The sequence below is a fragment of the Lathyrus oleraceus genome, chromosome 4, assembly GCF_024323335.1.
Source record: "Lathyrus oleraceus cultivar Zhongwan6 chromosome 4, CAAS_Psat_ZW6_1.0, whole genome shotgun sequence".
In the NCBI taxonomy this organism is placed as follows: Eukaryota; Viridiplantae; Streptophyta; class Magnoliopsida; order Fabales; family Fabaceae; genus Lathyrus; species Lathyrus oleraceus.
The window spans coordinates 293,909,694-293,936,196 of NC_066582.1; the positions used below are offsets into that span (position 1 = coordinate 293,909,694).

Below are 26,503 nucleotides of genomic sequence, written 5' to 3' on the forward strand. Positions count from 1 at the left end.
CTAGAACCTAAAATTGATCAAGTTCTAAAATCTATTTTAACCTAACTGTTTAGAAACTATGACTAAATTCTAAAATCAATTAAAAATCTAATTAATCCTAATTTTAGTCTAATTAAAATTCTAAGTTAAATAGGCCTATATTCTAATTAAATCCTAAGAATCTAATTAAATTATAGAAATATTGATTAACCTAAGTAAACATGATTAACAAAGATAATCCTAATTAGACTAACAATTAGAATTAGAATGTAATTAAATTACACAAATATTAGGGGTGCAGTTTTGGAACTGGAGGTCGTTCAGCAAATGGGCCTTAAACCCAAAAATTTCTCCTACAAACAAAGACCGACTCAAACCCTTGCAATGTGTGTGTGTGTGTCTGAGTGTTGGTGGTGGGGGGGGTTGTATGAGTCAAACTGGAATGCTGATTGGAGGAAAGAAGGTTGGACCAAAAATGCTTGTGAGCCCAAAACTTGTCATTGACTGGGCCCAATACGCGCCTCTAAAAAATTGACCTTGAATGGTACTAATGTGCGCCCTCATTATCCACCGTCTCAGATCAAATTGTTGTCGTAGACCGCCATGGGCCACCGCACCCGAAATCGCTTCCTGCGGTGGTGGCCACCAGAAACATAAACTAGATACTTCATTAAGATCGTTTCCAACTCCTCTATCCGAATTCATATTCAATTTCAAACATATCTGGACCTAACCTCCACATCAAACCAAGGAATGTCAAGAACCCTAGAGGTTCTAGTACTAATTACATGATGAGGCTTAGGATTCAAAGCCCTAACTGTTAGGGCTTTGAGTTGCCCTAAGCCAAGCTAAAAAATGATAACACAGTTACAATGGAAGGGTGAGGATGGACCTACCTCCGAAGCTGAGGATCGCTCCAATGAAATGTTGAATCGGAGAAGACAAAGTAAGCTACGAAAAATCACTTGATTAACAGGTACAATCCTGGCTCTTGCTTACTGTATGCTTCTTATTCTGCTTTCACTTCTTCTTCCAAACCTTTTATGATGTGATTGGACTGTGATCGATGAGAGGCTAAGCTCACTCTTCTTGAAGCTTCAATGTGAAGCTTCAATGGATTTCTTAGTAGAGCTTTGAGTGAGAGAGGGAGATAACTGGGATTGAGAAAAAATAGAGTGAGCAAAAATTCTGAGATTCGTGATTGTGATGTGTGATGTGTGATCCTCCAATGATTAGTGATGGTGAACTCTTAAAGGGAAATTGCTTGTTATTGAATGGGGCAGATTAGGTCAATTTGTTAAGAATTAGGGCAGGTTTATTATCATTGGTTAGTGTGTTAGTGAACTCTGTTGAATTCTGTTATGATGTTAGTTGAGTTAGTTTAGGTTAGTGATTAAAGTCTAAACTATTTATGTGAATTTGTTAAGTTTAATCAAGAGAAAAGTGAGTTAATCTTTTCTGGAACTACTAACCGTTGAATTGATGTTAGTGTAATTGAAGGTTAGTAAAAGCACTAGGGTAATTGAAGCTCTATTGGAAACTTGGTTGTATTGTTAATAGAGTTGACCTTGGTAGTGACCTGAACAACACTTGCATTTTTAGAGTGTTAAAAAAATTGAAACTTGTTGTTAGGTGATTCTTGTTGCTTTTGTTAGTGGCAATTGCTAATAGGATGCTCCAACTGTTATGGTCATTTGAATTGTCACTAAGCCAATATTGTAATACAAGTAGTTTTATCAACTAGAATGAATTGAAAGGTGGCTTAGAAAGCATCAAAGCTATTAGAATGAAATGTCAGTTATAGCGATTAATGGCTTGTCACTTAGTTTAGATCAACTAGGTTGGTTAATTGAAAAATAAAGAGTTCTTATAACTATGTTAGAACCAGGGACTGCCATGGGTAGTTTCCACTCTGCAATGCCAGTGGGAATGTATGGACCTTTCAATGTTGTTATTTATGATTTGCTCTAGTTTGTGCAGGGATATGGTTAGTCATGAGCCGTCAAAAGGTTGCATTCCAGGCTAGTGTTATAAACTGGTGCAGGTCAAGACTCAATCTTTGCAGGTCCATGGTTTTACAGGGCTTATGAGGTTATGGCTTTGATTGTAGGCCAGCTACAGTAGGCTTATTATGTAGTGTCCATGGTGCAGTGGAATTGTCTTTGATTCATTGATGTATGGTTACACATGTTGCAAGCATGATTTGTTAGAAATGGCTATCATGTTTGCAACTCTTATATACTGGTTTTTTGGTGATAATGCAAAGTGGTGACATGGATTTATGATGATTGGTTTATTCACTGTAGGGAGCATGTTGCAGGAATTGATTTGCTCACTTGTTATGCTTCTACATGATGATGCTTGTGTATGGACTTGTTGTTGTAATGAGCATGTGCTGATAATACAGAATGGCAGCATTCTGTCTTGGTTGGCTTTAGGTTCATCGTGTATTTTGTATTGGTGTCATGGTGTAGCACATGTGGTGGATAACCCTATCCATTTTGAGCTCTTATGCATTGGAATATTTTGATGTTAACTTGGATTGAACTTAGGATTTTTCATTGTGATTGGTCTTTTAAAATGATTGCAAATTGTATGAATATTAGATAATGTAGATGGATTCATCATAAGATGGAAAGCATATTGATCTGTAAATGGAAGTTTTATAGAATCTTGATTGTGAATGTTGGATTTGAATTTTAATGAATAAAGGTTTTGAAAGTTTGGTTTATGTAGATGCATTTGTTGGTCATGACAATGCTAAGTTCAAATAAACAGCACATGGTGAATGGTTTGGAATAGACTAGAATGTGATGAAATATAGCTTGTTTTTTTTGTTCATGTTAAAGATTGAAACATGGAAGTAAGTGATAATAACATGAAAAATTAGAATTGGTTTTAATAAGATGAATGACTATGGCACGACACTTGTAGAATAGTGGTATTGAAATTGATGATTCATGGCCTATGATGAAATTTAACTTGAATTTAGAAATGAATATTGGATATTGGATGGTAAGTTTAATGGAATATGGTCAAAGATGGTCAAGGGTTAGAATGAATCATAGCCTTTGAAATGGACATGGAATGAAGAGAAATGGTTTTAAATTACTTATGGAAAGTGGTTGACTTTGGTCAACTATTTGACCAAAAAGTAAACAGTTGACTAAAGTCAACTGTAGATCTCAAACTAGGGTTTTCTTGTATGGACTTGTGTAGGTTGGCATGAATCCTAATTAACCATATATGAATACATAATGATGACCTAGAAATGGTTTAAAAGCCTTGATGGATTAAAAGCAAGCAAAGCCCAAAGAATCAATGCATTTGTGCAAGCATGAATCCAAGAACCAAGTACTAGTAATCCACACCATATGAATATGAGACATGGTCTTGAAAGAAATAGGAAGATGTGTAGGTTTTGTTGACAAGATGTGGGTCAAGAGCCTTCCCCTAATGGGCTAGGGTTTCTGTCAAACCAAGATGATCCCAAGTCAAGCTCTACTAGCATAGGCCTTCAAGCATCTCAAATTAGGGTTTTCACAGCACACCTTTTAGTCAAATATTTTTGATGGATTAGGATGCTTCCCAATCAAGTCTTCAGCATATGAATCCCCAACTAGGGTTTAGAGGTCAAGATAAGACCCAAGGGACAATCATGAAGCCTTACCACCAAATCATCAGCAAATTAGGGTTTGAACCCCTTTGGAGAGTACCATGATGGGACCTTTTTAAACTCATGCCCTAAACATCAAGCGATTAGGGTTTTACATCCCCTATGATCAGATGACTATCCAAACCAAACCTCTAGGGTTTCATCCATACCAAAAACCCTAGCTTTGCAAGCCAAGAACTTTGAATCCATGATGATCAACTACTAAGTATGGACGAATGCTTGACGCATATGAATGAAACATAAGTGTATGCAAATGATTCTCAAGTTAAGGATTGATTGAAAAGATGAAAAGGGGAGGGAAAATTTTGGGGTACAACAGTTGCCCCTATTTAATCTTCTTGAACCTGAATACAGGAATTGAGGAATCTTTTCAGGTATTCAAAAATTTTCCCATTGAGATTAGTCATATGAGATGTGGAATAGTAGTTTGGCTTTTACAAGTTCATCTACTGGAATTTATTATATATTTTTGAGATATTCTATAGGGAACTGCAGACAAAGAACATGATATGCATGTTGCATGATGTATGCTTTATTTTCATGATGCGTGATTGTTTCATGTGGTCAGATGGATGTCATTCACAGGGTATGGTTTCTGGCACGGAGGGAACTTTGAGTCGTCACTAATTATACCAAAGAAACTGTTACGGTGAGAACATGGTGTGTTAACGCTACTGCTAGGGATCCACCTGGTCTTGCTGAGGAGCACAAGGATATATCATATAACCGAGCAATCATCAAGACAATTGCAGATGTTCAAGTAAAACTTTCAAACTACCGATCATCTTTTAAAGATTCTTCAGGAGGTTACAGCAATGCATAAGGTTCTCTTCCAATGTAGCTTTTGTTATTCCCCAGGTTTTAAATATGTGATTAAAATAAATTATTTATTTTGTGAACAAAATGCAGGAGAAAATAAAAGGCGATTGATAAAAGAAACTGAATTGTATTTATTGTAAATAAAATATGTACATAAGATGCGTACAAGGATGCAAGAATCCTTAAAGAGGATATTGCAAAAATTAAAAAAAAAATTAAAGAAATGGCAATGGGAAATATTTTTGTATTTTTCCATTGATTACAACATTGGTTGTCATCCATTATAGGATCTGAATCCCAATATTTTGCTTCGATTGACGATGATTGGATCGATCTTTGACCATCTGAGATCTAACTTATAGTGAAGTAGGCTCAAGGAACATAGTCAATGCCTTTATCCCTAACTTTTGCCTGGACATTTTCTCTTTTATTTTCGTTCACCGGAATGCTTATTTTTGCCTAAGTCTCCCTTTCGGGTTTTTGACTTAGCAAGCTTTATATTTTTTATTTGATCCCTAGCTTTTGCATGGACAATTCATTTTTTGGTCCATCGGGATAGCCATTTTTACCTAGATTGATCTTGTGAGAATCAATCTAGCGGGCTTTTATTATTTATTTTTTAGGCATAACATTTTTTGACTATGTTAGCATTCACTGGCAACGGCGAATCTTCCTCATCCATTGTTGTGAGGATTAGGGCTCCACCTGAGAAGACCTTCTTAATGATAAAAGGTTCTTCATAGTTAGGAGTCCATTTTCCCTGAGGGTGTGAGTGAATAGCGTAATACCTTTTGAGCACGAGTTCTCCTGTGCGGTACTCATGAGGAAGAACTTTCTTATCAAAAGATTGTTTTAGGCGTCTTTGATACAACTGACCATGGCATACAGACGTCAAACGCTTCTCTTCAATCAGATTCAGCTGATCATACCAAGATTGAACCCATCAAGGTCAACCTCCATGATAATTCTGAGTGAAGGAATCTCAACTTCAATTGGAAAAATAAATTCCATCCCATAAACTAATGAGTACGGAGTTGCCCTAGTGGATGTACGTACTGAGGTCCTATAACCGTGCAAAGCAACGAGTAGCATATCATGCCAATTCTTATATGTTGTGACCATTTTATGGACGATTATCTTGATGTTTTTAGTAGTTACTTCTATGGAACCGGTCATCTTGGGCCGGTATGGTGAAGAGTTTTTGTGCTCGATCTTAAATTCGTCGCATAACTCTTTCATCATCTTGTTGTTGAGATTACTGGAATTTGTCAGTGATGATCTTGCTAGGAATTCAATAGTGGCGAATTATCTCTTTCTTAATAAATCGAGTAACCACATGTCGAGTGACATTGTCATATGAAACAACTTTGACCTACTTTTTAAAGTAATCAATAGCAACTAAGATGAATGTATGACCATTTGAAGCTTTTGGCTCTATCATCCCAATCATTATCAATACCCCACATAGAAAAAGATGTCAGAACGTTCAATGGAGTTGGTGGCATAAAGATTTTGTCACCATATATTTGACACTTGTGGCATCTTTTAACAAAGTTGTAACAATCAACCTCCATTATTGTCTAGTAATACCCATCCCAGGGGATCTTCTTGCCCATACATGTCTTTTTGCATGTACACCCTCGTAGCCTTCATGTATGGACTTTATGATCGTGCTAGCTTCGTGTCTATCCATGCATCTGAGCAGCATAGAATCATAATTCCTCTTGTATAACACACCACCGTTTAAGAAAAACTTAGAGGATAGTTTTCTCAAAGCTTTCTTATCAGTAATAGATATACTCTCATAATATTGTTGTTTTCTATAAATGTCTTGATGTCATAGAACCATGGTTTATCATCAGGATCTGCCTCAATTGCTAGACAATGTGTTGGTTCATCCAGGTGGTCAATATGGATAGTTGGTGCTTCATTCTTCCATTTGACTTTAAACATAGATGCCAACGTAGCTAAAGAGTCTGCTAACTGGTTTTCTTCCCTAGGAATATGATGGAAAGAGATTTCATCGAAGTAGGGCATCAATTTTATGATATGCTCTTTATAAGGTATTTGTAGCGGTAAATTCATAACCATCAAGCTATGGATAAACTTAACGTTAATAAAATCAGAGTCGTCACCGCGCTTTTATTGTTTCCAAAGGAAAAGGATAAGTACGAACAAAACCCAAAGATAAGAAGTTTTCAAATCAAAACTAATAAAATGTCAGAGATTACAGGTAAAAGGGTTGGTTACACAGAGGGAAGGTGTTAGCACCCAGAGTGTCCATGGTACTCTTAGGGAGCCCTTTTTTATCTGTGTATGTGTTTTTGGTATAAAAGATGTTTGAAACAAATAGAGTGTGGGAATGAGAAAAAGAATTCATTAATTATATTTTTGTGTTTGACAAGATCTTCGGACTTGTGCCTACGTACCAACATAAAAATGAGGCATCAAAACCTCGTAGTTCGTGGTAAAAATTTTAAAGTGAGTGGGTTGATTTTAATCAAAATTTAAGTTTAAAATAGGCACAAAGGGCCCAAAACTTTGAATGAGTGTTAGTTCTTTTTGTCTTTTGAAATTTTAAGTCAATATGGTTAAGTTCATTTACAAGTTTGATTAAGAAAAGAGTTTAAAAATGAAATGGCATAAGGCTGAAGTTTCTAATTTACAATAAAGTCTAAGCTTTGAAATCACAAGCAAAGAAAGTTTTTGAAAAGGGGAGAGATTTTGAAATTTAATAAGTGGGAGAAGATGAAGAGGTTGTCCTAAGCATAAAATTAAAAAGTTAAGAGTTGAAAAGATCTGACTAATGGGATGCAATCCAACAGACAAGAATGTCATATAGAAAACCCATTTTCCCTTTGGACTTTGAATCAAGTAATAATCAGCAAGCAATTAGCAATATGAAGAGCAAGGCATCAAATAAAGATGGCCATATCCAAGCAAGCGAATCCATAGCTAACGGTCTTCTTTGTCTTCTCATGTATCAGATGAAATACTCCTTGATTTTGCTCAGAATAAGGTATTAGGCATCAGATCAAAATAAAATTTGCATCAAGACCATGGAGCAGATGAATTCAAGTGGATCAAATACTTGTATCAGATGAAAGCCCAAATCACAATAACTTGATCTCATAAATGTTGGCATTGACCAAGTCCTTTTGCATATGAAATGTTGCCTAATCCTAGGTCCAAAAATTCAGATCAAACCCAATAGTCCACACAAACATTTTTTAGGGTTTTTGTTATTTATTAGGTATTTTAAGGTCCTAAGACGACAAGAAGAAACAAAATATACAAACAAATATATAGAAATGCAATATAAGGCTCCAATGAGCAAAGTGAAAATGACATAAACATAAACAAGTTAAATGATATGTAAATGATAATGAATGGTAAATGATTAGAAATTAAATTGCATAAAGTAAATGACTTGAAAGTAAAGCAATATTAATAAAAAGTTAGTCATATGTTAGTAGTTAGATGTTAGTGATGTTTTTCTTTTCAATTGATTAAGTCATTCTTTAGAGAACACTCGACCATTTATTCACAAGCATGGATCCTTGAACCAAGACATCTTCCAAAGGAAGGAAAAAAGACCAAGTTTCCACACAATACCATGAAAGATGGAAGACTTACAATCTCACTTACTAGAATGATATGCCTTTAGGGTCAAATTTATCTCTATGTTAAGCAATCGTAATTGGACTTATGTAGAAGTCACAATTATCTGAGGTCGGGCAATAATTTTTTTGGTGCTAATGCATGTTAGAGATTTGGTATAATGAATCAAACTCCTAAAACATACCACACACTAAAAGAAAAAGATGAAAGGGTAGAGTTATCTCATCCATACTTGTATTGGTCCATCTAACACAAGGTTATTGATGAACCAATTAGCCTTAGGATTTGGAGATTTCATTGGTCAATGAAAGGGATGGGAAAGAATGGGATTAAACATAAAGAGGGAGGGGTGATGAGAGAAACACAAATTGGTCATGGGAGGAATTTTATCAAATTAAAATCATTCATTCATTTTGGATGATGAAATGTACATTTCATCAATCCCCTAAATCCAATGATTTTAACTCAACAAAAGTCAAATCAACCTTGACCAAAGCCCAAAAACATAGTCAGACATCACAAGTCAATAAAAATGGCTCAACATAATTTTTATACAATTAATCAATTAAAAATCAAATTAAAAATGCATTTAAATTCAATTTAATATGGTCAAAACCTAAAATATCTTCAAAACACCAAATAAATAGCCAATAGATTTATCCTAGGTCAAACAAGGTCAAAGGATCTTAGACAAAAAATTTCATGATTTTTGAAAAGTCAGAAGTATTTTTAAACAATTAAAGTATATGTACATAAACAATTAATTTATGAAAAATATCAAAATTAATACAAAAAATAATTTTAATTCAGAAAATGAAAGAGGAAAATATTTTAAGATTTTTGGTGAAAGTCCCATATTTTTGAATTAAAAATGAAATTAATATAAATTAATCAAAATAAATGGGTTTAATGAAAAATCAGAAAATACAAAAAAAAAGGGTCATCAGATCTCCCTCAATAATTTAGATAGCAGATTTGATGGCCAAGCACGCGCGTTCCATGGTGCACTACAGTCAACGCGTTGCAAATTTGGTATTTAAAACCAAAGGCCAAGATTAAAACAAATTGAATAGATCTGATGGTTGAGAGGCGTGATAACACACCACCGGAGCTAGGGTTCCGGTCTTCTTCTCTGATGGACCTCACCGGACTAGTCCATCATCAACCATCACCAAAATGAGAAACAAGGACATGGATTTAAAGAAAAAATGCTCAAGAGTTCGAATCTGACATCAATTTTCTCCAATTTCAAGTATATAAAAAGAAAAAGGAATTTGAATTTTAAGGATCATGAACTGAATTGCTTCGATTTGACCTCAAAGCAACTCAATTTTCTTGTCAATATTGGTAGGACTTCAGCCAACCAAAAATCACAAAGAATTGTGAAGAATTGAGGGATAATCGAAGAGATGGAAATTCTAAAAAATTACCTTCGAGAGAGCTTCAACCTTGCTTGATCTTGATTCCAATTGTGCTTGGCTATGTTTCATAAACTTATAGGAAGTGATTAAGATCATAAAATGGTCTGGACAAAGGTACAAAACTGAAATGACAGTTAAATTAGTCCATGAAGATTAGTCCATGAAGATGGTACCTTCCCAGTTAGCAAATTGTTTGAAAGATCAAGCTTTTGAAGAACCTGCATTTCACCGACTTTATCGGGTATTCCACCGGTAAGTGCGTTGTCATGAGCATCCAACTCAACCAAAAATTTCAAATTCTTTAGTGAGTGTGGTATTTTCAAAATTGTTTAGTGAGTGTGGTAACTTGAAGTGATGTAAGAAATACTATTGAAGAATTCACCCTATCATCTGTGTTTGAAATAATTCTTCATCATTGGAAATGAATCCTTTCTTAAAACTCATCAAAGCTTTCATGTCAGTGAAATTGCATGCTTCCACGGTCAAAAGTGTATCTCCAAAAACTATGATTATCAACATTGCAACTACCTTTAGAAGCTTACGATTCATGTTGCTTGGTAGAGTTGGTTCTTAAGAGATGCAAACTTGATGAATCTGCAATAGTACTTAAAAATTGTCTCCAGGCATTACTTACATGTGTTCCACATATAGAAGAATTCTTTGGAAGTTTGTCAACTATTCCAGACTTATTATGTTCTTTTTTTACTATGTTTCATATTGAAACCTGAAATACTTTTCTGGTTTTTGAACAATTTTTAAAGGAATAATGTTTGTCCTTAGTTTGAAAATTCCAAGAGCTATCTTAAATTTGTGAGCCTTATTTACCCCTTTAATGCTGCACACATTGACCTTTTTTAATTATCTATCACTTTGTCCTTAGTTTGAAAATTCCAAGAGCTATCTTAAATTTGTGAGCCTTATTTACCCCTTTAATGCTGACACATTGAACTTTTTTAATTATTTATCACTTGTGATTATGATATTTATAGATAATTATTAAAGGGAAAACTTAAATTATTCTGCAACTTCTAATTTCTCAAATAACAATATAATATCAGGCTAAAAACCATACTCTTAGATTCCATTGATTTACTTGTATTTATTCTAAGAAGCTTCAAAATTATTAACATGATCAAAAATCATGTTTAGAGCTGCAATGACTGACATGAACATGGCTCAGGAAAGAAAATTAAATTCTTGTGATCAAATTATGCAGCAAACTTCAAACAGATATAGATACTAGCCACTCTAAACAAAGTGACTCAAAATTGGTATGACCATTTACATACCATGTTTTGATACTAGCCAACCAAAAAACCTTACTAACTGAAATGCAAAATACATATTTATATGTTTTGATATCATATCAGTGTCATCTTTTTAATGAAGCCGCAAGCATTTGACGAAAAACGATTTTGCCAGCAACCGAAATCATGGCACTCCAAATACGCACTGCCAAACATATAGCAGAAAAAGCTATTCAAAGCCAGTTTAGCTTACTGTACAAGACCAAAAAGTAAGAATATGCAAATACCTAAACAATCTGCTGAAGTATAAAAAGTTACCAAGTTAATCAATCAGGTTTTACAAATCATATTCATAACATATAGCAATATCATCCTATCATAATAATTTGAATATGTTAAACTATATCTAATTCTCCCTACATCTCATCAAAAGTGTCTCACTTGCATTTTTTTTATATCTCAAAATAAATGTCATTTTAAAATATCAATATAACAATTATTATTTTTTTCACCTATTATATCCTTATTTATTAACTTTCACTCAATATTTTAAAACTCGGACCGAACCGACCGGTTCAACCGGTTGGACTGGATCCAGTTGGATCAACCTTTCAAAACCGCTAGTGGGTCAAAACCGGCATAAAACCGGAAAAACCGAATTCAACTGTCCAAAATCATTCGAACCAAAAAACCGGAGCCAGTTTTGTAAAATCGTCCGTTTCAAAAAATATCATCAAATTGACCATTTTTTAAATTTTTTTATAAATTTTAATATGTCAATATCAAAACTTAACATACATTCTCAATCACAAAAAAAAATTATGTATTTTTTTACAACAATACAAACTTCTAAGTTTTATCACTCCATTATAGTTTTCCTTTCAACCACACTCCATCATCATCATACCGTCTCTTTCAAACATAGTCATGATATTCAACTCAATATTGATTGACGTTCAAGTCAATATTGTTTGTTGTTGTCAATTAAGATTTATTTGCCGTAGTTCAATTCAAATTAATTTTTGTTGTTGTTCAATGAAGTATATTATATTATTTATTTTTGCTATTTTATCTTATTTAATTTAGGTATTCTTAATTATTTGAATTTTATTTTAGTTATTATATTCTATTATTTTAATTTTGGTTTGAATTAGTTTAACTTAGTTTATTGTAATTCTTTATTTTGGTCAAATTGTTCTTAAATGAATGTTGAAATGAAGTGTAGAACTATGTTATATTATTATATTATTATCGATATTGTTGTATTAAATTTGTAATGAATTTTTAAAATATTTATTTTATTAAGTTGTGAACATATGATTATGTGTGACATATTTATGAAATTTATTTTTATATTATTATTTTATTTAATAAACGATTCGATCGTAGGTTTAACCGGTTGGACCAATTAAATCTTAAACCGTAAGTTTCACCAGTTCGATCTTCAGTCCGATTTTTAAAACATTGCTTTCACTATTTTCAATAACTCCACTAACTATAATAAATAAGGGTATTTTAGTAAATGATACTAATTTTATCATTAAAATTAATACATCTAATTATTTTCTTAAGAAGCGCACAAAACTCAAATAAGACACTTATTATGAGACGGAGGGAGTAACAAAGATAAAACAAGTTGAGAATGTAAACAACATCTAACGGATAATTTTTCTGTTTTTCTTTGCCCAAACTATTGATTCTCACAAAATTGAATTTTGGCATGCATGTTAAGCCTAGGCCAACTTTAAGACTATACAAACACCAGCCGATATTAGTAGGAAAAATACAACAGATAACTATTTCCCATTTATAAAATCAGGTTTCCAATCGCCAATTTACAACCTGAGATTTTTTCGTCATTTTTTATTAAATGACACCGTCATTAACGACATGGAAGTGATGTAACATATTAGAGTGTGTAACTAGTATAGGCTCAAGACTGACATATGTCAGTCTGAGCACTATTCAAAACCAGCTATTGCAAGTCAACTAAATCTACAATATAAAAGCAGATAGTTGCAGTGATTTGTAACTAACTAAAGACAGAAATAAAAGTTAGTTAGATTGAAATGAAATCTCTCAAACGGATAACAATCAATCACAAAAGATGAATAATATAAAGAGAATGAATTATAAAACCTAAATTATGAATAAACCTTGTTCCACAAATTACTCCCTTGAAGACTTGAGTTACAAAGAAAAATAGAACAAAAGAAACTTAAAAATTAGGAATCAAAAGTGACAAAGTTGGGAACCCTAAACTCATAACATGCTATAAGTTTTATATGGACACTTTGCACTCACTTGCTGGTACAAATTTAATCAGAATTATCAACCTTCTGCTTCGGTTGGCAACTTCTTTAACACACAACAATGGCTTTCCTCGCCTTATGACTACAACATTTTTCCTCATAATGTCTAGACAAGGCCTCATATGTAGCCAAAAAGTGTTTCCAATTTCTCCCATGCACCAAGTGATTTTGTTGCAAACTCAATACCATCATCTTCAGCTATTAGATTATTAGTTTATTTTAAATAATAGTTTACTTTGTGTACTTTACTCTTTTAGCCTTGATAGTTGTATTTAAAGGTCTTGTCCCTCATTTGAAAAGGAATCAGTCAACATTCAACAAATTATCTTCTTCTCTCATTCAATAATATATTCACTTAATCTCTCATTTGTATAGGATTCTATTCTAAATCATTAGAAACCTTACTTTAAAAGTTGGATTTTATCAGTTCGTCCTTAGAATCTATTTACCCGTCTCTATTGGTATCTCGGGCCTTCGATCTGGCGCGCATGGCTATTAAATACAAACTAGTGAAAATCTTGGGTGCTAGGGAAGTGGAAGAGAATATAGAAATGGGATTATGTTTCTTATGTGATGAACCTTTTACTTTAGAACATCAATTGTTGCATCATAAAAATATTAAGATAATAGTGATGGATGAAGAAGAAATCGAACCAGGTCTCATAGAGCATAAGCAGAATGAGGGACCTGAGGTTAACTCCCTGAAAACTTACACCCTCAAAGTTGATGTAATCGAGGAGAAGTCAACAATCGATTCTATAGTCACAAACCAAGAGAAATCCACATTGTTGGGCCAGCGACAACCAATTATTGCTGTTAGACGGTGTGGCTAGTGATCGAGAGGGGGGGTGAATAGATCACCTTTTTAAAATTAAACGGATTTAAAGTTTTATCAGAGTTTTTAAAGTTGGCGGAAAATTTCAGTCCCGAATCGACTTCCGTCTATTCTGAACCGCTACTAGAAAACCGGACACACGAGTTTAATGCTGGATTTGGATAAGAATGACAGAACTATTAACACCATAATTTTAGCCAATTGAATGCACTTATCATTAAAGTATATTTCCAATGAATAAAACCTAGCTAACAATTTTGTCAAACAGTTGGTGTGTATGTAATAAATAATGAACAACAGTGGAGTTTAGTTAAAGAAGTTTTCTTGCCACTGCTGTCTTGCAAAAGGTACAATCACCACACACTAACTGAATTTGCAAAATTGTTGGAAACGTAAAGAGGAGTAAGGGAAGAATACAATACGCAGAGATTTGGTAAGGAAGTTCCCCACGTCGTCCTCGCGTGTGGGTACGTCTCCCTCTCAATTTCAAATGAAATTGAGAACTTTGATTATCAATTATGCCGAATTCGTTGATACAAGGTTATGATACAAAGACAGAATTCTAAATTCCAAGAACTTCTTCTTGTATGAAACCTCCACTTGATCTGAGCACGATCAAGAATTTCCTGCACGAAATTGCAAACAATTCACCGGTTCCACGACCTGCTTGCGAAATCCCCCGATCTCCAAACGCAACGCTGCGGCTAAATCTGTTCTGCAAACGTGAATAACAAACCCGCAAGAACACTCCAGTTCTTGAAGGACAAACCAGTAGGTTTTTCTTCGAAACCCCCTTCAATCTTCAACTCAGCTAGATCCTCGATCGTTCCACTGAAAAACCTCAGCTAGATCCTTGATCGTACCACTGAACGTTATCTCGTTGATCCTTTAATCCAAAGAACAAGAATGATTATGTTTTGATGTTCTTGAAGAAAAGTGATTGAGAAGATGAAGAAGATGAAGTCTCTTTCAGGTTTCTATCTGCTCAACAACAATTGCTGCTACACACTGCTTTGATCTTGTGTTCAATTGTTTTTCCCTCTTTGAATTCGTTTCCATTTATTGTTGTCACAATATCTCTTATTTATGCTGAAACAGAAACTGTTAGAACATAAAACAAACTTATGCATTGATACATAAGGGTATGCATCGATGCATACTGTAAGATATATGAGGTTTTGGTGAAATGAATTAAGCATGTATCGATGCATAATTCGTATGTATTGATGCATATGACATTTTCACTAACATGGATCGATGCATAATACGCATGCGTTGATGCGTAGGGTGTTTCAACTGATCATGGATCGATGCAAGGCTCGTATGGATCGATCCATAGAGCATTTTGCCTGCTCATGTGTCGATACATGACTCGTGTGCATCGATGCATACTGAACAAAAAAAATTTGTAATTTGCAACATGCTATATGGATCGATGCATAGGCTTATGTGTTGATGCATACTGACACAAAATGGATTTTATGAGTTATTTTAAGAGATGTATCAATGTAGATCTTTATGTACAGACATGCAACAATAGAATGGGATAAAACACACTAAAAACACTCATGTGTCATGTATGGTAATGCACAGCCATCATTTGGATGATGATCACACAATTTGCTATCAATCAAAAGCTATTCAAAGTAAAGAATTTTCTCACAAACTCCCCCTTTTTGATGATGGCAAATTTTTGGCAAGATGTGTGATACTCCCCCTGAGTTTGTGCATATCTGCATTTTCTCCCCCTTTGTCAACATCAAAAAGAGGAAGAAACAGGTTTATCAAGGTAGCATGTTGTAGCAGGACATGGCAAAAAAATTGATAAAAAGCTATCAATCACAAAGAAGGAAGCTTCAAAGTAAAGAATCATTCACAAAGAATGACGAATAAGGGCAATAACAATAGAGATAAACAGAAAGTGAAAAGCATTTAAGGATTCGAACGAGTTTAAGAATTACATAAGCTAAACCATATATTGTGCAACAAAATAAAACTTGAGCAATATGAGATGAAATGCAGTGATATGAAATGATGGTGGGTTAATTGGGATTGTGGCCACCACAGAACTCCTCATCATCTTTGGCAGGATCTCTGTAGCTTGGCGGAGGCGGAGGAGGAGGCATTGTGTCTGGATTTTGGCCCATGAAGGAGTATTGCCTAAATCGGTCCTGAACTTCAATGCTTCTAAATCTGTCCATAATACCAGGATTTTCGCGGCAGTTGTCCATAAAGCCAGACATTTCATTGTAGAAAACTTGGTGCCACGTAACCAAGTCTTGGTGCCAAGCGTATTGATTCTGATACATCCGTGTATGCTCCTCATGCTAGTCACGATGCTCCTTGTGCCACTCATTTTGTTGTACATTCCAATACCGTGCCTCTTCATGACGTTCTTTGTTGGCAATTTCCATCTGTTGAAGCATATGAGTGATGTCCGCAGTAGGTATTGAGGATGAAGTACCACCGGAGAACGGAGGGGCCGTAGGTTCAGGCACATAGTTGGTTGGAGACCACCTTCGTGGCACCCAATCACCCCAACCAGCATTGGCCTCAGCTGGAGGCACATCTGCTTCATGCGCATCCTGCATTTCTTCATCAGGCTGGTCTTCAACAACATGGATTCGTTCAGAAGGCACATCAAAATTGTAGATTCTTGTTCTGGATTTTCTTTCAAAGAAGTAGAAGCATTTACGGTCCTTGTCCCACCGATATCTGTAGCACCTCAAATTTTCACCCTACATTTTGTACATACATTTTCATATTAGGTCATTTAACATAACATAGGCCACTGCATAGCATTGCATTGTCCTTTGCCCAAGTGCAGGCCCATCAGACAAAATTAGGTCAAACTGGTCAGGAGATCAGTCAATCAAGCAAGCAAGTGCAATTTTCATTGAGCCAAGGCCCTAGGGTTGGTCCAACATGTTCACATGACCTAGGGGTCCTTTGGAAGTGTTTTGGTCAAGGATCGGATGCTCAGAAGTCATCAGTCAGTGTTCAGTCTACCAGAAACCCTAAAAAGTCAACTATGGTCAACTGTGGTCAACTGTGCTTGATTTTATGGATTTCAAGGTGGGAGATGGTTTGAAAAGGTTCATTCATGTCCATGCAAGTCTCATTCAACATTTCAAAGGTCAAGATTGAAGAATTTGAAGTCAGACAAGAAATTTCCAAAAAATAGAAAGTTGACCTGTAATTGGAATTTGCCAAAAATGGAAAGTCTTGATCCTCTAAATTACATCATCATACAAGCTTCAAATGAATTTTTGCCCAACATGAAAGATGAAGATCTTGTTATTGCCTTTCCAAAAAGTCCAAGAACACTCAATTCCCATTTATGGTTGGCAAGTTATGATCAAATCATTCTCAAAAATTTTTGAACTTCAAAGTGGCATATCTTCCAAACCATTTGGCCAAATTGGGTGGGGTTTTTTTGCTACAAGTCCTATTTGTTGTGCTCTATCCAAATCTTCCATCACAATTCACCAAAAATATTCCAATCAAAATGGCATTTTTTGAGTAGCATGAATTAATTAAGTGAGGTGAAAAAGTGACCTTTCAAAATAACCATTTCCAACTATTTCTACCAATTGAAATTGTTAAGAAATCATGTTTTGGATGTGTGCCAAGGCCCAATTCGCAGCTGTAGCCATGCCCATGCAACATTTGAGTGAAATTCATCAATTAGCAAAAACACCTCCAATTGGCAAATTGTGATTACACTTCCATTAACCAACTTAAACCAACACTAAACAGACTACATATACAACATTTCCACTCTGAAAACCCTAGCCACAACTTTCTAAAACAAACCAAAAATCCATTTGCTCTCAAATAGTCAATTCTTCATCTTTGAACTTCTTGCTAAAAAACTCCAAAAGAACTCGAGCATTGTTGTTTGTGCCATCATATACAAACCTTTTGGAAGCTGTAGCAAGCCTGAAGACACTACTGTAAGCCCTTGCAAGCACTGTTCCATTGAAGCTCACATTCATGGCAGATCTCGATTTAAGCTCGAATCCAGGTTGCTAAGCCAAAGTTCCTTCTCCATTCATCATCTAAAGCATATTAGTGCATCTGTTTCAACCATTTACAGCCTAACAACCATCAAATCACAACTGTGCTCCAAATTTGGTAAGAATTCGACTCTCCCATTTCTCAAAATCATGCCATGCTTTGTATAGATCTCTTCACACTGAACACTTTGAGCTTTGAATCATTGAAAATGGTCAAGTATTGTAGAAGTTATGCTGAGTTGAAATTCGATGTGTGAACATGTTTGTGATTGGATTTGAGTTGCATCATTCTGTTGACTTCTTTGAACTTCTATGTGCCATGCTTTGACGTAATTTGCTTATGAAATGATGATGATGATTGATATGAACATGAAAACAATTGAGTTTGTTTCTTGATTGTTTGAACTTGATTTTGGACACTCGTCACTTGCTGTTTTGACTTTCTTATCTCTTTTTGACCCTAGGCTTGTCCTAGTGGTCATGTTGCTCATGTTTAAGTTTGTTGTTTCAGGTTAAGCAGCAAATACCCAAAGAGATCAATACAAATTGATTGAGCTTGATTGATTATCATGACTAACTTGTTTGTTTTGTAGGTTGCTTGGCTCACATGCTTTGAGCCTTGTGCATTGCACATTTAACTGATTGTGTTGACTGTTGATCTCTACCTCATTTTTGTTTAACTTTGAATTGCATACTGATGTTGTCTGACTGGTTTCAGGTACCATTAGTTGCTTAGTTCTCTAAGAACTTGCTTTGCTTTGCTTAATGGAAATTTGCATTGAGGTATAATTTCTTATCTTCATGTAGTCTGGAAGACCTGGCCTGTTGCTTGGCCAGGCACCTGTCTGAAGTCCTCCTTAAGAGGCAATGTTTGTGACTGTTTACCTTTGTCCTTGCATTTGTTCAAAGACCTCCTAAGTGAAGAGGCAATTGGCAGAACCCAAGGGATATGCAATCTACCCCCTGCTATTCTGTGTGTCATCTGCTTTGCTCACACCACTGCGTTGATGCATTGCAGATACCCACCCAAGATCTTGTACAATTGTACAGTTGAGTCAGTTTCAAATGTGTAAAAGGGTTCCCACTTTCTGAACCCACACATTCTTGTCTTAAGCTCTCCCAGGCCAGGGATAAGAGTTGTGAAGTCTCATCTTCACTCACTTTTCATCTGCTTCACCTTAGCCCCTCGATGGCAAGGTTAAGAGCTAACATTACCCAGTTCCAGTGGTTTGTTTGTTGAGGTTGATATGACCCCTCGACTAAAACCTAACCTTGTCTGAGCCCATTGCTTGCATATAGTGTGTGCTACTTGTGCTTGTGTGTTTGCTTTAGCTTGCTTCCTGTGCAAGTTAGGTTTGGTGTGGCTTGCTTCCTGTGCAAGTCATGTTTAGGATAGGCTTGCCTCCTGTGCAAGTTAGCTAGAAACCTTAACTTAGGGATGATTTGCATGATAACATCTAGGCTCGAGTCGTAGTCTCCCTAGTTGTGTCTCCCTCTGTTATCTGGTTAGGCTAGTCCTTTTTCCCTCCGTAGGGGAACTACGTCGCCCTGATCCTCATGCCAGATGAGGTACGTAGGCAGGAGATGAGCTGATCTCTCTGGGCGCCCTTTTTGTTTTGTTTGTGTGAGTTGTTTCTCCTTTTCTGGTTGGAGTCCGACGTAAGTCCAACGATTGGCAGTTGGTTTCCTGTGTGTGTTTGTTGGTTCGGATGCTGATGTAAGACCAGTGATTGGCATTCAGGCTCCATGTTTGCCTTTGCCTGTGTTTGTTTGTGTGCGTGTCAGCCGAGCTACGAATGCTCTGATTCTCCTTCGTCCAAGGAGATACGTATGCATAGGATGCGATATCCTAGCGAGCATGTGTCGTTTCCCCAGTCCGAACTACTTTGACTCTGATGTCTATGCTTGATAGACTAAGTAGGCCCAGGATGCGATATCCTGCCGAGTCAGTCTTGTTTGTTTTCTTGTGTCTCTTTCAGCCAGTTGCGTGTGTGTTTGAGCAGTGTTTTAGCAACCATTTTCCTTCCTATTGTGCGTGGATCCCGTCGAGTACGACGGATGCGTAGGGGTGCTAATACCTTCCCTTCGCATAACCGACTCCCGATCCCATTCTCTTTGGTCGCGAGACCATGTCTTTTCCAGGTTTACTCTGAGCGTTTCCTTTCCCTCTTTTGGGATAAATAACGCACGGTGGCGGCTCTGTTGTTCTTGTTTTCCCGCCGGTTTTTCGCGTAATGCGACAATATCCCATATGCGATAAAGTGGAAGAGTCAAACTCTTGAGCAGCAGATGGAGATAGGAGAGGAACTGGAGGAATTGCAACCTTCCAAAACTTTAGAATTTTGATTATTTGAGAAGCATAACCTAGAGCCACATTCTTTGAGCTGTCTCGCACGAAAAATAGACGTTTTACAAAGTAGTTTGCCCAATTCAAGGGAACCTTATTTTGCAGAATGTAGAGAAGATGTATGCTTGCCCTGTCCAACCGAGAGTGTCCACTGCTTGTCGGACGCAGAATGTGTGAGATTATCCAATGAAGAATACACGGAGTTTGCTTAATCATACCAGACGTGACGTGTTCATCCTCACTCAGCGGTCTGTCTATCTTTAGGATAGATGGAGTAAAGTCCTTCATGTCAAATTCAGTATCAAAATGCAGGTCATGCCAGGACTTGAAATTCATCGACGGAAGCGGAATTTGAAACACCGTTTCCCAATCAGAGGCTTCAAAGGTATATGTTCTGACACCGATAGAACACCGGAACATATAGCCTCTACCAGGTTGTAAGCCAGCATAAAAGGCCCGGATGAAATCCTCATGGTAATCATCCTTTGTAGACAGAAATGACCCAAGTCTTTGTGCATGTAGGAGTTCAACCACATCATTTAGATGCAGGTGAATAGCATCAGTTTTATCAAAGACATGGGGTTTCATAACTAACCTTGTCTTGAAGGATTCCTCAAATTCAGTAGCAATTGCAGGATGAAGCAAGTCTAAGGCATTTGGAGGAACATCTGGTGGTTGCTGAGAAGTACCGGCTGTTTCCTTTCCTTTTCCTTTTCCCTTTGCTCTGGCTGGAATAGTGCGTGGAGGCATGGTGATGAGAGATTTAGGGTTTTAGAGTGAGTGATGATGAGGAAGATTAGGGTTAGCCGCTGGTTATGGGGTTTATGAGCACTGATGATATGAAGTTTTGAGATAGGAAGTGATAAGGGTGGCTGATGTGTCGATGCATGAGAGAGAAAATATTCATTTAATACACATAGCATCAGTATGGATCGATGCATGTGGCCATGGGTCGATGCATATCAGGTATTTTTGTTTGTACCAGGGCTATGTATCGATGCATGCGACGAATGGATCGATGCATCCTGAACTTGTTTTAAAAAAATTTAAATATGCAGAAGATATGGATCGATGCCAACATGTTTAGATCGATGCATACTGATGCCAAAGCAGATTTTAGAGAATTTTTATGCAGTATGTTATGATGGTTATGCAGAAGAAGAATTCACAAGTCAGATTGTTAATGTGCAAACAGTATAGGCAAACAATATATGCATCCAAATTTACATCAATTGGAGTAAGAACTTTTGTTCTAACATACACAACCACTTAGAAAAAAATTGTAGAAAGGAATGATATTACCTCTGTTGACGTAATCTTGTGATGGATAAATGATATCTCTGAACTTTTTGACATCTACACACTTACCATGCTCATCCTTATCTAGATTTCCGTTGGTAGGCATTGGGGTGTCAATTGATTTTGAGTCATTCATTCCAAAGCGCTTGAGTAGTTCTCTGCAGTATTTTGTTTGACATACTGCTGTACCCTCATCAAGTTGCTTTATTTGCAGTCCTAGGAAGTAGTTCAGCTCCCCCATTAGACTCATCTCAAATTCACCCAGCATAACCTTAGAAAATTCTTCGACCAAGTGTATGTTAGTTGAACCAAAAATTATATCGTCTACATAAACTTGAACTAAAAGAATGTGTTTCCCTTTGTGTTTAATAAAGAGAGTATTATCCACTTTACCTCTTGAATATCCATGATCAATTAGGAATTTGCTAAGCCTTTCATACCAAACCCGAGGGGCTTGTTTAAGACCATACAAAGCTCGTTTTAATTTGTAAACATGATCTGGATTTTCAGCATTCTCAAAACCAGGAGGTTGTGAAACATATACTTCTTCATTTATGACACCATTAAGAAAAGCACTCTTTACGTCCATTTGGTAAAGCTTAACATCATTAGAACACGCATAGGCAAGCAAGAGACGTATAGCTTCAAGGCGAGCAACTGGAGCATAAGTTTCCTCATAGTCTATGCCCTCCTCTTGGTTATACCCTTGTGCAACTAAACGTGCCTTATTCCTAGTAATCACTTCGTTTTCATCAAGCTTATTTCTAAAAACCCACTTAGTACCTATGATATGATGATCTCGCGGACGAGGGACAAGTTCCCAACGTCATTTCTTTTAAATTGATTAAGCTCTTCTTGCATGGCCATTAGCCAAAATTCATCAATCAAGGCCTCTTTGGCATTTTTAGGTTCTACTTGTGAAACAAAAGCGAAGTGAGAACAAAAATTACTTATCTTAGAACGGGTCATTACTCCCTTAAAATGTCTCCCAAGATGTTGTCTATCGGATGGTCTTTTGAGGACTTCCAAGCTGTTGGAAGATCATTCACTTCAGCTGTCTTTTCTTCCTCATCTTCTTCATGACTAGTATCTTTCTCCTTCTCATGGGCAGCTGTTTTGGATTGATCAGTTTCCTTAACAGCTTCTTTGAGTATGTCTTCTGTAGATACACCTGCGTCATCAAAAGAAATACCTTTTCCGACATTTTTCGGATAAGACTCATCAAAAGAAACATGGACAGATTCTTCAACGGTAAGTAAACGCTTATTATACACTCTATATGCTTTACTTGATAGTGAGTATCCAAGAAAGATACCTTCATCTGCTTTTGCATCAAACTTCCCAATATTTTCCTTACCATTATTCAAAAAGAAACATTTACAACCGAACACGTGAAGATGTGACATGTTTGGCTTTCTTCCTTTTAAAAGCTCATAAGGGGTTTTATTTAAAATTGGACGAATTAAGACTCTGTTTAAAACATAACACGCTGTGCTAACAGCATCAGCCCAAAAGTATTTTGGTAATCCACCCTCATTTAGCATTGTTCTTGCCAACTCCTCTAAAACACGATTTTTACGCTCCACAACGCCATTTTGTTGTGGAGTTCGAGGAGCTGAAAAGTTATGCTCAATACCATACTTGTCACAATACTTATCAAAGTGATAATTTTGAAATTCACCACCATGATCGCTACGGATTGTAACTATTTTGGAGTTCATTTTATTTTGGGACAGATTTGCAAAATTCTTAAAAGCAGAAAAAGTTTCATCTTTGCTATGAAGGAATATAGTCCAAGTAAATCTAGAATAGTCGTCAACAATTACAAAACCATAGTAATTTCCACCTAAGCTCTTTGTCCTAGAAGGTCCAAAGAGATCCATATGGAGAAGCTCAAGAGGTCATGAAGTTGAAATTATATTTTTTGATTTAAAAGAGACTCTCGTTTGCTTTCCCATTTGGCAAGCGTCACATAGGTGGTCTTTTGAAAATTTTATTTTTGGAAGACCGACTACTAGATCCTTAGACACAACCTTATTGAGCAAATCGAAATTAACATGTGCTAAACGTCTATGCCAAAGCCAAGAATCATCATTCAAGGTAACTAGACATTTAGTACTTGTTAAAGATACATCAAAAAGGTCAAGCATATAGATGTTGTTTACTCTTACACCCTTAAACACAACGTTCTGTTCAGCATGTTCAATTATGCAGCAAGTTTTTGTAAAAGAAACTTTATAGCCCATGTCACATAATTGAGTTGTGCTTTGAGCCTTGTGCATTGCACATTTAACTGATTGTGTTGACTGTTGATCTCTACCTCATTTTTGTTTAACTTTGAATTGCATACTGATGTTGTCTGACTGGTTTCAGGTACCATTAGTTGCTTAGTTCTTTAAGAACTTGCTTTGCTTTGCTTAATGGCAATTTGCATTGAGGTATAATTTCTTATCTTCATGTAGTCTGGAAGACCTGGCCTGTTGCTTGGCCAGGCACCTGTCTGAAGTCCTCCTTAAGAGGCAATGTTTGTGACTGTTTACCTTTGTCCTTGCATTTGTTCAAAGACCTCCTAAGTGAAGAGGCAATTGGCAGAACCCAAGGGATATGCAATCTATCCCCTGCTATTCTGTGTGTCATCTGCTTTGCTCACACCACTGTGTTGATGCATTGCAGATACCCACCCAAGATCTTGTACAATTGTACAGTTGAGTCAGTTTCAAATGTGTAGAAGGGTTCCCACTTTCTGAACCCACACATTCTTGTCTTAAGCTCTCCCAGGCCAGGGATAAGAGCTGTGAAGTCTCATCTTCACTCACTTTTCATCTGCTTCACCTTAGCCCCTCGATGGCAAGGTTAAGAGCTAACATTACCCAGTTCCAGTGGTTTGTTTATTGAGGTTGATATGACCCCTCGACTAAAACCTAACCTTGTCTGAGCTCATTGCTTGCATATAGTGTGTGCTACTTGTGCTTGTGTGTTTGCTTTAGCTTGCTTCCTGTGCAAGTTAGGTTTGGTGTGGCTTGCTTCCTGTGCAAGTCATGTTTAGGATAGGCTTGCTTCCTGTGCAAGTTAGCTAGAAACCTTAACTTAGGGATGATTTGCATGATAACATCTAGGCCCGAGTCGTAGTCTCCCTAGTTGTGTCTCCCTCTGTTATCTGGTTAGGCTAGTCCTTTTTCCCTCCGTAGGGGAACTACGTCGCCCTGATCCTCATGCCAGATGAGGTATGTAGGCAGGAGATGAGCTGATCTCTCTGGGCGCCCTTTTTGTTTTGTTTGTGTGAGTTGTTTCTCCTTTTCTGGTTGGAGTCCGACGTAAGTCCAGCGATTGGCAGTTGGTTTCCTGTGTGTGTTTGTTGGTTCGGATGCTGATGTAAGACCAGTGATTGGCATTCAGGTTCCATGTTTGCCTTTGCCTGTGTTTGTTTGTGTGCGTGTCAGCCGAGCTACGAATGCTCTGATTCTCCTTCGTCCAAGGAGATACGTATGCATAGGATGCGATATCCTAGCGAGCATGTGTCGTTTCCCCAGTCCGAACTACTTTGACTCTGATGTCTATGCTTGATAGACTAAGTAGGCCCAGGATGCGATATCCTGCCGAGTCAGTCTTGTTTGTTTTCTTGTGTCTCTTTCAGCCAGTTGCGTGCGTGTTTGAGCAGTGTTTTAGCAACCATTTTCCTTCCTATTGTGCGTGGATCCCGTCGAGTACGACGGATGCATAGGGGTGCTAATACCTTCCCTTCGCATAACCGACTCCCGATCCCATTCTCTTTGGTCGCGAGACCATGTCTTTTCCAGGTTTACTCTGAGCGTTTCCTTTCCCTCTTTTGGGATAAATAACGCACGGTGGCGGCTCTGTTGTTCTTGTTTTCCCGCCGGTTTTTCGCGTAATGCGACAGCTGGCGACTCTGCTGGGGACAAAGAGAAGTTGACCTGTGCTGGTCCGTCTTCCCTAAGCGAGTCTCTCCTAGCGCTCTCTAGGTTAGGGCTTTGGTTGCTTTGTGCTGTTATTTATTGCATTCATTTGTATATATTTGCATTTACTGTTTGCATTTATTGTTTGCATTAATGTTTGCATTCATTCATATTCATCTGCTGTGCTGGCTGTGCTTCTCTGTTTGGGGTGGGTGTTACTTGAGGTAAAAGGCCCAATACCCAGGCTATGAGTGCAATCTAGGAAACCTAGGAATAGAGTGAGTCATGGGAAGTGGGTGGTATGCGCCACTTAGCGGAACATCGACATCACGAGCAGTTCAGACCCTGGTAGGATATCATCGTTACATACTTCGGGTGTGTATATGATGGTATTCTGCGAAAGGTTATTTATGCTGCGTTTCTCTCGACCTTACCCTGGCCTAGACGACACCCGTGAGTGGGGAGGGAATGATCATTTTAACAGGTACTGATGGTGACCGGTCGGTGACTAGATGGTGACTCAGTTCTCCAGATATGGGTTCAGATGCCAGTTGATCAGATTGACTTTGGGTTTCAGATGTTTGTGATCAGAATTCAAGCCAAAGCTCTGATCCGGTGTTCTGAGACGCACAACCTGCCAGTCTTGGCTCCATCATTTGCATCATAGCATGTCTATTTTTCAAAAAAAAAGTAATAATGCATGAAAAAAGTTAACTCGCATACGCATATCTTTTATCAGGATCATTCATGACAAGATAGTACCCATGTCATGCATATCATGCACATATCATCCTGTCATTGCAGACATGTTTGGAGACAAGACTTCTCATTCTGGTTCCTGTGTCAGGCAGGATAGTTGATCAAAGACCGCACCGATATTCTACCAGACTTAATCAACAAATAAGCATGGATCAAGTTCAGACCGAGTTGGCTGAGATGAGGGCGAACATGGCCCAGTTCATGACTATGATGCAAGGGGTTGCGCAGGGTCAAGAAGAGCTCCGAGCCTTGGTT

General features: G+C 37.0%; 1 long non-coding RNA gene across 1 annotated transcript; it reads left to right on the forward strand.

The window, feature by feature from the left end:
- The first annotated feature begins 289 nt into the window (after positions 1-289).
- LOC127075181 (uncharacterized) lies at positions 290-2,676 on the forward strand. The gene is made up of 2 exons (XR_007786231.1): positions 290-2,154; positions 2,286-2,676. It is a non-coding gene; the product is annotated as an uncharacterized LOC127075181 (long non-coding RNA).
- Positions 2,677-26,503: the final 23,827 nt, after the last annotated feature.